Here is a 13533-nt window from a genome sequence, read left to right on the forward strand (position 1 = left end):
GAGACAGAGACAGACAGACACACAGACAGGCAGATAAACAGGGACAGACACACAGACAGACAGAGAGGGAAAAATAGACAGACACAGAGAGACAGACAGAGAGATACAGACATACAAATATAGACAGACAGACAGAGACAGACAGACAGAGACAGAGAGACAGACAGACAGACAGACACAGAGAGAGATGAACAGACAGACAGACTCAGAGAGACAGAGACAGACAGAGAGAATGACAGATGGACAGAGACAGAGAGACAAAACACAGACAGAAACAGATAAACAGAGAGAGACAGAGACACAGAGAGACACACAGACAGAGATGGAGAGACAGACACAAATACAGAGAAACACAAGAGACAGACAGACACACAGAGAGGCAGATGAACAGGGACAGACACAGACAGAGAGATAAAAATAGACAGACACAGACAGACAGACAGAGAGATACAGACAAATATAGAGACAGACAGACAGAGACACACAGAGATACAGACAGATAAATATAGAGACAGACAGACAGAGACAGAGAGAGAGACAGACAGACACAGAGACAGAGAGAGAGAGATGAACAGAGACAGACATGCACAGAGAGACAGACACAGAGACAGACAGACACAGATAGACAGAGACAAACAGATACAGAGACAGACGGACACAGAGAATGACAGATGGACAGACAGAGACAGAAACAAACAGACAGAGAGAGACAGATGAACACAGACAGACAGACTCACAGACATAGACAGACAGATGGACACAGAGAGACAGAGACAAATACAGAGAAACACAAGAGACAGACAGACACACAGAGAGGTAGATGAACACGGACAGACACACAGACAGAAACAGAAAAATAGACACAGAGCGATAGGCAGAGAGATACAGACAGACAGACACAGAGAGACAGATGAACAGAGACAGACATACAGAGACAGACATGGACATAGAGATAGACAAAGAGACAAATAGAGACCGAGAGACACACAGACAGGGACAGACAGACAGACAAAGAGACAGAGACAAATATATAGAGAGAAACACAGAGAGACAGATGAACAGAGACAGTCAGACACAGAGAGAGACAGACACACAGATAGAGAAAGACAGAGACAGACAGACAAACACACAGATACAGGGACAAACAGACAGAGACACAGACACAAACACAGAAAAATGGAGTCAGAGACAGACAGACAGACCCAGAAAGAGACAGAGAGACAGACAGACAGACACAGACAGAGACAGACAAATGGACAGAGAGACAGACAGACACAGACAGATAACCAGAGACAGACAGACACAGACAAAGACACAAATGGACATAGAGACAGACAGACAGACACAGAGATAAACAGACCGACGGAGAAACAGACAGACAGAAAGTCACAAAGAGAAATAGAGACAGACAGAAATAGAGATAGACAGACAGACAGACAGACACAGAGAGACAGATGAACAGAGACAGACAGACAGACAGACAGAGAAATAGACAGAGAAACAGACAGAGACAGATGGACAGACAAATGGACAGACAGAGGCAGACAGAGAGACAGACAAATGGACAGACACAGAGAGACACAGAGTTAGACAGGGACAGACAGACGTACAGACAGAACCATAGAGACAGACAAACGGTAAAAGAGAAAAAAGGAGTCAGAGACAGACAGACGGATGGACAGACAGACAGAGACAAATACAGAGTGAGACATAGACAGAGAGACAAACGGACAGAGACAGATAGAGATTGAGACACACAGAGACAGACAGATGAAGACAGACAGACACACAGAGAGACCGACAGATGAACAGACAGAGACAGACACAGAAAAATACAGAGAAACACAGAGACAGACAGACAGACACACAGAGACAGATGAACAGACACAAAGAGAAACAGACAGAAAAATGGAGTCAGAGACAGACAGACAGACAGACAGACAGAGACAGAAAGAGACAGAGACAGACATAGCTAGCCAGACAGACAGATGAACAGAGGCAGAGACAGACAGACAGAGACAGACAGACAGATACAGAGACAGACACACAGAGACATAGAGACAAATGGACAGAGACAGAGTGACAGACAGACTGCAAAACAGAAAGAGACACAGAGACAGACAGAAACAGAAATACAGAGACTCACAGAGACAGACAGAAAGACATAAGAAGGAAGGAGAGAAGGAGGGAAGGAAGGAAGGAAGGAGGGAAGAAGTGGAGGGAATGAAGGAAGGAGGGAACGAAGGAAGGAAGGAGTGGAGGGAACGAAGGAAGGAAGGAAGGAAGGAGGGAAGGAAGGAAGGAAGGAAGGAAGGAAGGAAGGAAGAGGAGGAAGGAAGGAAGGAAGGAAGAGGAGGAAGAGGAGGAGGTGGAGCAGCAGCAGCCACAGGGGGAGGAGGAGGCGCAGGCTTTTCCCACATCTTGGTCTCATTTCCTGCTAATTCCTTCCAGATGTTTCCAGCTTCCTCCAGGCCATGATTCATGCGGGGCCTGCAGGAGAAAAAAAGCCACAGCAGCAGAGGCTTCCAGTTTCCCTGTGCCCCTCCTCCCCCCACCCAGCTGCTGTTCCACATTGCACACAGGAAGGACTCAGCCATCAGCACCCAGCATGGGTGCTGTGGGCCCCGAGCTCGGTGCTTCTCCTAGGCCCTGGGTTGGACCAGGGAGGAAGGAAGGAAGGAAGGAAGGAAGGAAGGAAGGAAGGAAGGAAGGAAGGAAGGAAGGAAGGAAGGGAAGGATTGGAGGGAAGGAAGGAGGGAGGAAGGAAGGAGGGAAGGAAGGTGGGAAGGATTGGAGGGAAGGAAGGAAGGAGGGAAGGAGGAAAGGAAAGAAGGAGGGAAGGAGGGAAGGAAGGAAGGAAGGAGGGAAGGAGGGAAGGAAGGAAGGAAAGAAGGAAGGAGGGGAGGGAAGGAAGGAAGGAAGGAGAGGAGGAGGGAAGGATTGTGTAAGGTCCGCTCCTGGATGGCGAGCAGACTCCACCCTCCTCGCAGCAAAGTCTCCACCCAGTACCTGGGACACCTGGAAGAGGTCACATCTGCATCCGCTGAGGTCACATCTGAATTTGATGTGGCCACACCTTTCCCCGCCCATACCCTACATAAGGCCTAACCCAGGCCCAGACGCTCTCTTGCTCTTGCTCTTGCTGCTCTCTTCTTGCTCTCTCTGTTCTATTCTAGCTCTCTCTCTGTTCTTTTCTTGCTCTCTCTCTTTCCCAGCCATGTGGAGTGCCAACCTTGCCTGGTCCCATCAGGTCTACTGAATAAGCCTAGCTCTTACCTGAATACCACGTGAGTGCTACTGTTCTTACCCCTCTCTCTGCTCTTCTCTCTCTCTTTCCTCTCTTCCCAGCTCTCTCTCTCTCTCATTCCCAGGCCTTTCCCAGCCACGTGGAGTGCCAACCTTGCCTGGTCCCAGCAGGTCTACTGAATAAACCTACCCCTTATCTGAATACCACGTGCCTGCTGGTGCGGTTCTTACTCGCCTACCTCTTTTTAAAAACCTAACAGATTGGAGACAAGGAAAGAAGGAAGAAGGGAAGGATTGGACACAGGAAAGGAAGGAGGAAAGGAAGGAAGGAGGGAAGGAAGGAAAGAAGGAAGGAAGGAAGGAAGGAAGGAAGGAAGAAGGGAAAGAGGGAATGATTGGAGAGAAGGAAGGAGGGAAGGAAGGAAGGAGGGAAGGAGGGAAGGATTAGAAAGGAAGGAGGGAAGGAAGGATGGAGGGAAGGAAGGAAGGAGGGAAGGAAGGAAGGATTGGAGGGAAGGAAGAAGGAAGGAAGAAAGGAAGGAAGGAAGGAGTGAAAGAAGGAAGGAAGGAGGGAGGGAGGGAAGGAAGGAAGGAAGAAAGAAAGGATAGAGGGAAGGAAGGAAGGATTGGAAGGAAGGAAGGAGGGAAGGATTGGAGGGAAGGAAGGAGGAAGGAAGGAAGGAAGGAGTGAAGAAAGGAAGGATTGGAGGGAAGGAAGGAGGCAGGAAGGAAGGAAGGAGGGAAGGAAGGAGGGAAGGAAGAAGGGAAGGAAGGAGGAAGGAAGGAGGAAGGAAGGAGGAAGGAAGGAAGGAAGGAAGGAAGGAGGGAAGGAAGGAAGAAAGGATGGAGGGAAGGAAGGATTGGAAGGAGGGAAGGAAGGAGGGAATTCATTCATTCATTATTCATTTCCTCCATTCCCCCTCCCCCTCCCCCCTTCCAGGAAGTGTTGGGCAGATTTCCAGGCGTTGAGAAGAGGAAGCCATTGGCTGGGTTCTGGTTGAGTCTGACACACACACAGGAAATCCATCAGCAATTTGTTCCAGAAGCTTCTAGAAGCTTGGTTGGGGTGGGGGGAAGGGAAAGACAAGACCATGCACATGAGCTAATCATCATAATAAATCAACAACAACAAGAAGAATAGTCAAGGGACCCTGGACCAGTCACCGCAAAGGATCATGGGAAGGGGTGATGTCATCATCCATCCTCAACTTCTCCCATGGAGGAGAATCCCAAGGGATGAACGCAACTGGGTCCCAGATGTTGAGGAGAATGGGGGGGGAGGAAATAGAAACCAGCCCCAGCCCTGGCTTCTTTCTAGAACCTTCCATGGGTTGTCCTGGAAGCGTCTCAAGTCCTTAGATCAAACAGATCCCCTGGGAAAACCTATCATCAATAGACCATGAGAGGATCAGTATCAATACCAACACCAATACCAATATCATCAATACCCTCCTTCCCTCCCCCTCTCCCCCCCAAAATCATTCCTGGGCCAAGGAAGGGGGGTGGGAGGGTTGGGGTGTGTCTGGGTGGAGGGAACGCCTGCCTGGGGAATGTGCTGAGTTATTCTGAAACCTGGAACTTTCTGGGACCTTCTGGAACCTTGGGGGAACTTTCTGGAACTTTCTGGATGGATGGATGGTGGATGGATGGGTGGATGGATGGGTGGGTGGATGGATGGAGGATCGATGGGTGGATGGATGGGTGGGTGGATGGATGGATGGGTGGATGGTGGAGGATGGATGGGTGGATGGATGGATGGGTGGATGGATAGGTGGATGGATGGATAGGTGGGTGGATGGATGAGTGGATGGATGGATGGCTGGATGGATGGGTAAATGGATGGATGGATGGGTGGATGGATGGATGGGTGGATGGATGGGTGGATGGATGGATGGATGGATGGATGGGCGGCCCCCATCATTGCTGGTCCGCTCACCTGCAGGTAGGCCAGTGCGCACAGGATCTTGGCGGGCGCGCAGGTAGCTGAGGAGTTCGCCACCAGGCACGTAGTCCATCATCCTGTACAACCAGCGGTCATCGCGCCACGTGGAGAACCTGGGATGGGGTCAGGGGGAGGGAAAGGACACACACGTGAGGTGCTAGGTGCTTGCTGATTATCCAGAGTCCCTGTGGGGAAGTGCTGGGTGCTTGGTACCTGTCCTGAGTTAGTAATAGGCAGGAGCTGGGTGCTTGGTACCTGACTCATGTAAACAGTAGGGAGGTGCTGGGTGTGAAGTCCCGTTCCTGGGTCACCATGGGGAGGTGCTGGGTGCTTAGTTCCTATCCTCGGTCTCCATGGAGAGGTGCTGAATGCTTAGGCTCAGTCCTTGTTCCCCAGGTGGTGGTGCTGGGTGCTTAGTTCCAGTTCTGGGTTACTCTAAGGAGGTGCTGGTTGCTTAGTCCCTGTCCTGGGTCATCATGGGATGGTGCTAGGTTCTCAGTACCTCCCCTGGGTCACCATGGGGAGGTGCTGGGTGCTTAGTCCCAGCCCTGGGTCATCATAGGATGGTTCTGGGTGCTTAGTCCTGGTCCTGGGTTACTCTGAGGAGGTGCTCGTTGCTTAGTCCCAGCCCTGGGTTGTCATGGGATGGTGCTGGGTGCTTGGGAATCATCCTAGGTCACTATGATGAGGTGTTGGGTGCTTAGTCCCAGCCCTGGGTTACTATGGGGTGGTGCTGGGTGCTTGGGGATCATCCTGGGGAGGTGCTGGGTGCTTAGTTCCTGTCTTGGGTCATTATGGGATGGTGCTGGGTGCTTGGGGGATATTGTGAGTCACTATGGGAAGGTGCTGGATGCTTAGTCCCCACTCTGGGTCACCATGGGGAGGTGCTGGGTGCTTAGTCCTGGCCCCGGGTCACCCTGGGATAGTGCTAGGTGCTTAGTCCCAGCCCTGGGTCATCATGGGATAATGCTGGGTGCTTAGTCCTGGCCCTGGGTCACCATGGGGAGGTGATGGGTGCTTAGTCCTGGTCCTGGGTCACCATGGAGAGGTGCTGGGTGCTTAGTCCCTGCCCTTGGTCACCATGGGGAAGTGCTGGGTACTTACTCCTGGATCTGGGGCACCATAGGGAGGTGCTAGGTGCTCAGTCCCCATCCTGAATCACTATGGGGAGGTGCTGGGTGCTCAGTCCCCATCCTGAGTCACTATGGGGAGGTGCTGGGTGCTTAGTCCCCACTTTGGGTCACCATGGGGAGGTGCTGGGTGCTCAGTCCCTGGGTCATCATGGGGAGGTGCTGGGTGCTCAGTCCCTCCCCTGGGTCATCATGGGGAGGTGCTGGGTACTTAGTCCTGCCCCTGGGTCACCATGGGGAGGTGCTGGGTGCTTAGACCTGGCCCTGGGTCACCATGGGGAGTTGCTGGGTGCTTAGTCCCCATCCTGGGTTACCATGGGGAGGTGCTGGGTGCTTAGTCCTGGCCCTAGGTCACCATGGGGAGGTGCTGGGTGCTTAGTCTTGGTCCTGGGTCACCATGGGCAGGTACTGGGGGCTTATTCCCCATCCTGGGTCACCATGGGGAGGTGCTGGGTGCTCAGTCCCCATTCTGGGTCACCATGGGGAGGTGCTGGGTGCTTACTGCTGGATCTGGGGCACCTTAGGGAGGTGCTGGGTGCTCAGTCCCCATCCTGAGTCACTATGGGGAGGTGCTGGGTGCTGAGTCCCCACTTTGGGTCACCATGGGGAGGTGCTGGGTGCTCAGTCCCTGCCCTGGGTCACCATGGAGAGGTGCTGGGTGCTCAGTCCCTGAGTCACCATGGGGAGGTGGTGGGTGCTAAGTCCCTGCCTTGGGTCACCATGGGGAGGTGCTGGGTGCTTAGTCCCCAAAGCCAGGGCACCCAACGGCCTGGTTCCTGCCAGACCACGCCCCCCAGGCCAGCCATCCAATGGCAGCACGCCCAGGCCACGCCCTCAAAGCCAGACTACACAATAGCATCACTGTTGCCAGGCCACGCCCCCCCAGGACCAGCCGCCAAATGGCCTTACTTCCAAGCCATACCCCCAAAGCCAGGACCCTCAATAGCCTAGTTCCTGCCAGGCCATGCCCCCTAGGCCCAGCGGCCCAATGGCCTTACTTCCAAGCCACGCCCCCCAGCCCAGCCGACCAATGGCATTACGTCCAGCCGCCCAATGGTGTCTTTCCAGGCCACGCCCCCAAACCCCAGCGGCCCAATGGCCTCTGTTCCAGGCCACGCCCCCCACTGACTCTCCTGTCAGCTCCACGCCCTGCAGGCCACGCCCACCGCGACGCCACGCCCATCAGAAAGCCACGCACTCCAGCGTCCCCGCCTCTTAAAGGCGCCTCGTCCCGGAGGCCTCCACGCACCGACGGTGACCCGGGGGCCGCCCGGGTCGGCGTCCTCGGGGGTCCTGCGCGCTTCCGCTTCCGCTTCCGGATCCGGACGGCGTAGTGGTGGCCATGGCGGCGGCGGCGGCGACGCTCCGCGGCCCCGCCACGGCTGCATTTCCGGGCGCGGCCGCCGGCGCTGTCGCATCGATGTCATCAGCCGGCGCCAAGACGCGGGCGCGCATGCGCGCGCTCTCGGCGGAGCGCCACTGCGCATGCACATAGGGTTAGCGGGGAAGGGGCCGAACGCTCCCAGCGGAGAGCCATTGCGCATGCGCAGAGGGTTCTTCAGCGGGGACAGGCTGAGCCGGCCTGGCGGAGCGCCATTGCGCTTGCGCACAGGGTTAGGCAGCTGGGAGGGGCTGAGCCAGCCTGCGCCAATGCGCATGCGCACAGGGTTCGTCAGCAGGGAGGGGCCTAGCGCTCCCGGCGGAGCGCCGCTGCGCATGCGTGTCCCTTGGCTGCTTGTTCCCACTGCCCTCCCGCGTGTGGACCCACGGCGCATGCGCACAGGTTGAATCGGCCGGGAGGCGCAGAGCGGACCCTGGAGGGTCGAGTTGCGCATGCGCACAGCGTGAGTCCTCCGGGAGGTGCCTAGGGGACTCCGGAGGATCGAGGTTCCGTCCGCATTGCGCATGCGCACTGGTTGAGTCGTCCGGCACCGTCCGGGCCGAGCGTGTGGTGCGTGCATGCGTGGGATTCCCTCGGTTGGTCTAGTTGGTACTGCGCATGCGTGCCACCTGGGGGGGGAGGTCCTCCGCGCTGTACCGCGCATGCATGAGCCAGCACGCCCCGTCCCTCCCTCCCCCCCTGCCCCCCCCCCGCCGAGCAGGAACACGCATGCGTGTGCTCCCCGGGCTCTGCGAGGTACGGATCTGCGCATGCGCGGGATTGGGCTGCGCTGCTCTGCAACGCGCATGCGCGGTTCCCAGCGACCGACAGACAGACAGACAGACACAGGGACAGTGAAACAGAGTCAGACAGACACTGGGACAGAGACAGACACACAGATGGACACAGAGAGACACAGACAGATAGATGGACACAGACAGACACAGAGAAGACAGAGACATGGGCAGGCATAGACAGACAGACACAGAATGACAGACAGACAGACAGACAGAGAGACAGACAGAGGCAGAGCCAGACAGACAGGGAATGACAGAGAGAGACAGACACAGGCCGACAGACAGACGGACAGACATAGAGCAAGACAGACAGACACTGGGACAAAGACAGACAGAGACAGACACACAGATGGACACAGAGAGAGACACAGACAGATGGACAGACAGACATAGGCAGAGACAGACACAGACACAGAGAAAGACAGACACAGAGAATGACAGACACGAAAGACAGACAGAGAATGACAGAGAGACACAGACAGACAGACAGACAGATACTGACACAGGCAGACAAAGAAAGACAGAACGAGACCCAGACAGACACAGGAGACAGAGACAGAGAGACAAAGAGACAGACAGACACAGAAGTCAGAAGTAGACTGATGACAGACAGACAGACCGAGACAGACAAAGACAGAATGAGACAGAGACAGACAGTGAGACAGACATGGACAGGCAGACCAACAGGCAGACACAGACGAGACAGACAGACAGAAAGACAGAGACAGAAGTAGACTGACAGACACAGACAGACAGACAAAGAAAGAGAGAACGAGACACAGACAGACTGACAGAGGAGACAGACAGAGACAGAGAGACAAAGACAGACAGACACAGACATGGACAGGTAGAGACACGCAGACCAACAGACAGACTGACAGAGGAGACAGACAAAGACAGAGACAGACAGACAGACAGAGACAGAGCTTGACCTACTCCATTGAGGTCAGGACTTGGTTCCAAGTCACTCAAGTGTGAAAATGTTAATCCCACCCATATTTAATCAACATCCATCCACCCATCCATCCACCCACCCATCCACCCATCTATTCACCCATCCATCCATCCATCCATCCATCCACCCATCCACCCTCTGATCCACCTATCCATCCATCCACCCATCCATCCACCTATCCATCCATCCACCCATCCATCTATCCACCCATCCATCCACCCACCCACCCATCCATCCATCCACCCATCCATCCATCCATCCACCCATCTACCCATCTATCCACCCATCCATCCATCCACCCATCCACCCATCTATCCATCCATCCATCCATCCACCCATCCACCCATCTATCCACCCATCCATCCATCCACCCATCCATCCATCCATCCACCCTCCCATCCATCCACTCATCCATCCACCCACCCATCCATCCATCCATCCTCCATTGAGATGAACACTTGAGTCCAAGTCACTCAACTGTGCAAATGTTAATCCCTTCCATATTCCATCAACAGCAGGACTTGGGTCCAACTCATTCAAGTGTGCAAATGTTAATCCCTTCCGTCTCTCCTCCATCCAGATGAGGACTTGGGTCCAACTCACTGAAGTGTGCAAACGTTAATCCCACCCATATTGTATCAGGACTTGGGTCCAAGTCACTCAAGTGTGTAAATGTTAATCCCATCCATATTCAATCAACATCCATCCACCCACCCATCCATCCACCCATCCACCCACCCATCCCCCATCCATCCATCCACCCTTCTATCCACCCATCTACCCATCCGTCTATCTGTCTGTCTGTCCATCTATGCATCCATCCCTCTGTCTATCCAGGTGTCTGTCTATCTACTCTCTGTCTGTCTGTCCATTCATGGATCCATCCATCCATCTGTCTATCCACATGTCTATCTGTCTATCTATCTACTATATCTATCCACCTATCTGTCTGTCTGTGTGTCTATCTATACATCTCTCTGTCTGTCCAACCATCCATCCATCTATCCATCTATTCATGTATCTTATTTGTGTATCTATCTATCATCTATCCATCCGTCTGTCTGTCTATCCACCTACCAGCCTGTCTGTCCATCCTTCTGTCCATCTGTCTATCCATCCATCTGTCCATCTGTCAGTCTGTCTGTCTGTCCATCCATCCATCTATCCATCTATTATCCATCTATCCATCTGTCTGTCTGTCCATCCATCCACCCATTTGTCTATCCATCTATCCATCTGTCAGTCTGTCTGTCTATCCATCTATCTGTCTGTCCATCCATCTGCCCATCTGTCTATCCATCTATCCATCTGTCAGTCTGTCCATCCATCCATCTACCCATCTATCAGTCTGTCTGTCTGTCCATCCATCCACCCATCTGTCTATCCGTCTTATCTAGCCATCTTTCAGTCTGTCTGTCCATCCATCCATCCATCTATCTAGGTATCAGTCTGTCTGTCTGTCCATCGATCCATCCATCTAGCTAGCTATCAGTCTGTCTGTCTGTCCATCCATCCACCCATCTGTCTATCCGTCTATCCATGTATCAGTCTGTCTGTCTGTCCATCCTTCCGCCCATCTGTCCATCCATCTCTCTGTCTGTCTGTCCATCCATCCACCCATCTGTCTATCCATCCATCTATCCATCTGTCAGTCTGTCTGTCTGGGTAAAGAACTCTGAAAAGGGACAAACTTTCTAGAACCAGCTCCTTTCCCCGGGCCGTTGTGTGTGTGTGTGTGTGTGTGTGTGTGTGTGTGTGTGTGTGTGTGTGTGTGTGTGTGTGTGTGTGTGTGTCTGTCTGTCTGTCTGTCTGTCTGTCTGTCTGTGTGTACATCCTAGACTTCACCGGTCCATCTGCCATGACCGTTGGATTCAGAACCTTCTAGAACGCGGTGCCGTCTCCACCACCCTATCTAGGACTTGCTGCCCAGTGCTCGGGACAAGATGTCATCTGCTCATACACGTGTGTGCGTGTGTGTGCGTGCATGTGGCCCGGCCGGTCGCCCTGGGAAATGCCCTGGGTCACCATGATGATGATGATGATGATGCCCGGAGTTCACATCCTTCCTGGGTCACCATGATGATGATGATGATGATGATGATGATGATGATGATGATGATGATGATGATGATGATGATGGATGGATGGATGGATGGGTGGATGAATGGATGGATGGATGGATGGGTGGGTGGATGGATGGATGGGTGGATGGATGGATGGATGGATGGTGGATGGATGGGTGGATGGATGAATTGATGGATGGATGGGTGGGTGGATGGGTGGATGGATGAATTGATGGATGGATGGGTGGGTGGATGGGTGGATGGATGGGTTGATGGATGGGTCAAAGGATGGATGGATGGATGGATAGATGAGTGGATGGGTGGGTGGATGGATGGATGGATGAATGGATGGATGGGTGGATGGATGAATGGATGGATGGGTGGCTGGCTGGGTAGATGGATGGATGATGGGTGGGTGGGTGGATGGATGAGTAGATGGATGGATGGATGGATGGGTAGGTGGATGGATGAGTGGATGGATGGGTGGCTGGCTGGGTAGATGGATTGATTGATGGATTGATGGATTGATGGATGGGTGGATGGATCGGTGGATGGGTGGATGGATGGATGGATGGATGAATGGATGGATAGATAGATGGATGGGTGGATGGATGGGTGGGTGGATGGATGGATGGATAGATAGACAGATGGGTGGATGGATGGGTGGATGGGTAGATGGATGGATGGATGGGTGGATGGATGGATTTGTGGATTTCCCCCCTAGGCCACCAAAGACCTAAGTTCTTCTCCTCCTGTCTCTCTGTCTCCAGGTGCAGAGAAGTTGATCCTCCACATACAGAAGCACAGCATCCCCTTCGCCCTGGCCACCAGCTCAGGGACTGAGTCCTACCAGGCCAAGACCAGCGCACACCGGGAGCTGTTCGGTGCCTTTCACCACGTGGTGCTGGGTGATGACCCCGAGGTCAAGGCCAGCAAGCCCGCCCCGGACATCTTCCTGGCCTGCGCCCACAGGTTCTCCGGACATCTTCCTGGCCTGCACCCGCAGGTTCTCTCCTCATCCCCCCCCCCCCCCCCCGTCAACCAGGTAAACTGAGGCCTCGGGCCTCGGGTCCACTGCATGGACCACACACAGAGAGACACACAGACAGACAGACATGGACGGATACACAGATACACAGACCAGACAGACAGACAGACAGACACAGAAACACACAGATAGACGCAGAGACGGACACAGAGACACAGATAGACACATGGACAAACCAGACAGACATGCAGACAGACAGACAGGCAGATAGACACACAGACCGACAGGCAGACAAACCAGATAGAGACACAGACACAGAGACAGACTCATAGACAGACAGACAGACAGACCACAGAGACACGGACAGACAGACACACTCCGATAGACAGACAGACACACTGACAGAGAGATAGACACACAGACACAGAGACCAGACAGATAGACAGACAGACAGACACAAGAGATGGGACAGACACACAGATTCACAGACCTACCAGACAGACCACAGAGACACAGACAGACACACTGATAGACACACAGACAGACAGATAGACACAGACAGACACACAGATACACAGACCAGGCAGACAGACAGACAGACAGAGCACAGAGACACGGACAGACAGACACACACTGATAGACAGAGAGATAGACATACATACACAGACAGACACACAGACAGACAGACTACAGAGACACACAAATAGGCATATAGACAGACAGACGGATACAGAGACAGACACACACAGATAGACAGACACAGAGACACTTGGCCAGACACAGACAGACACACATACAGAGACAGACAGACAGACATAAGAGTCCAGACAGACAGATACACAGAACAGACCAGACAGACCGACCACAGAGACACAGACAGACAGATATAGGGACAGACAGACACACAGAGACAGACAGAGAGACACGGACAGACACACAATCACACAGACGGATGGACGGATGGAGAGACGGATGGACAGACGGCCCCAGGGGAACAGGGAGGGAGACTCCTTGGCACAGTGCTCACCTGG

At 53.6% G+C, this 13533-nt stretch overlaps 1 pseudogene; it reads left to right on the top strand.

Annotated features, from left to right (window-relative positions):
- Window positions 1–7738: 7738 nt before the first annotated feature.
- Window positions 7739–13533, top strand: part of LOC138819887 (pseudouridine-5'-phosphatase-like) — a 6597-nt pseudogene continuing 802 nt past the window's right edge.

The sequence above is a fragment of the Dipodomys merriami genome, unplaced genomic scaffold (assembly GCF_024711535.1).
Source record: "Dipodomys merriami isolate MVZ:Mamm:240054 unplaced genomic scaffold, mDipMer1.0.p SCAF_821, whole genome shotgun sequence".
NCBI classification, from domain to species: Eukaryota; Metazoa; Chordata; class Mammalia; order Rodentia; family Heteromyidae; genus Dipodomys; species Dipodomys merriami.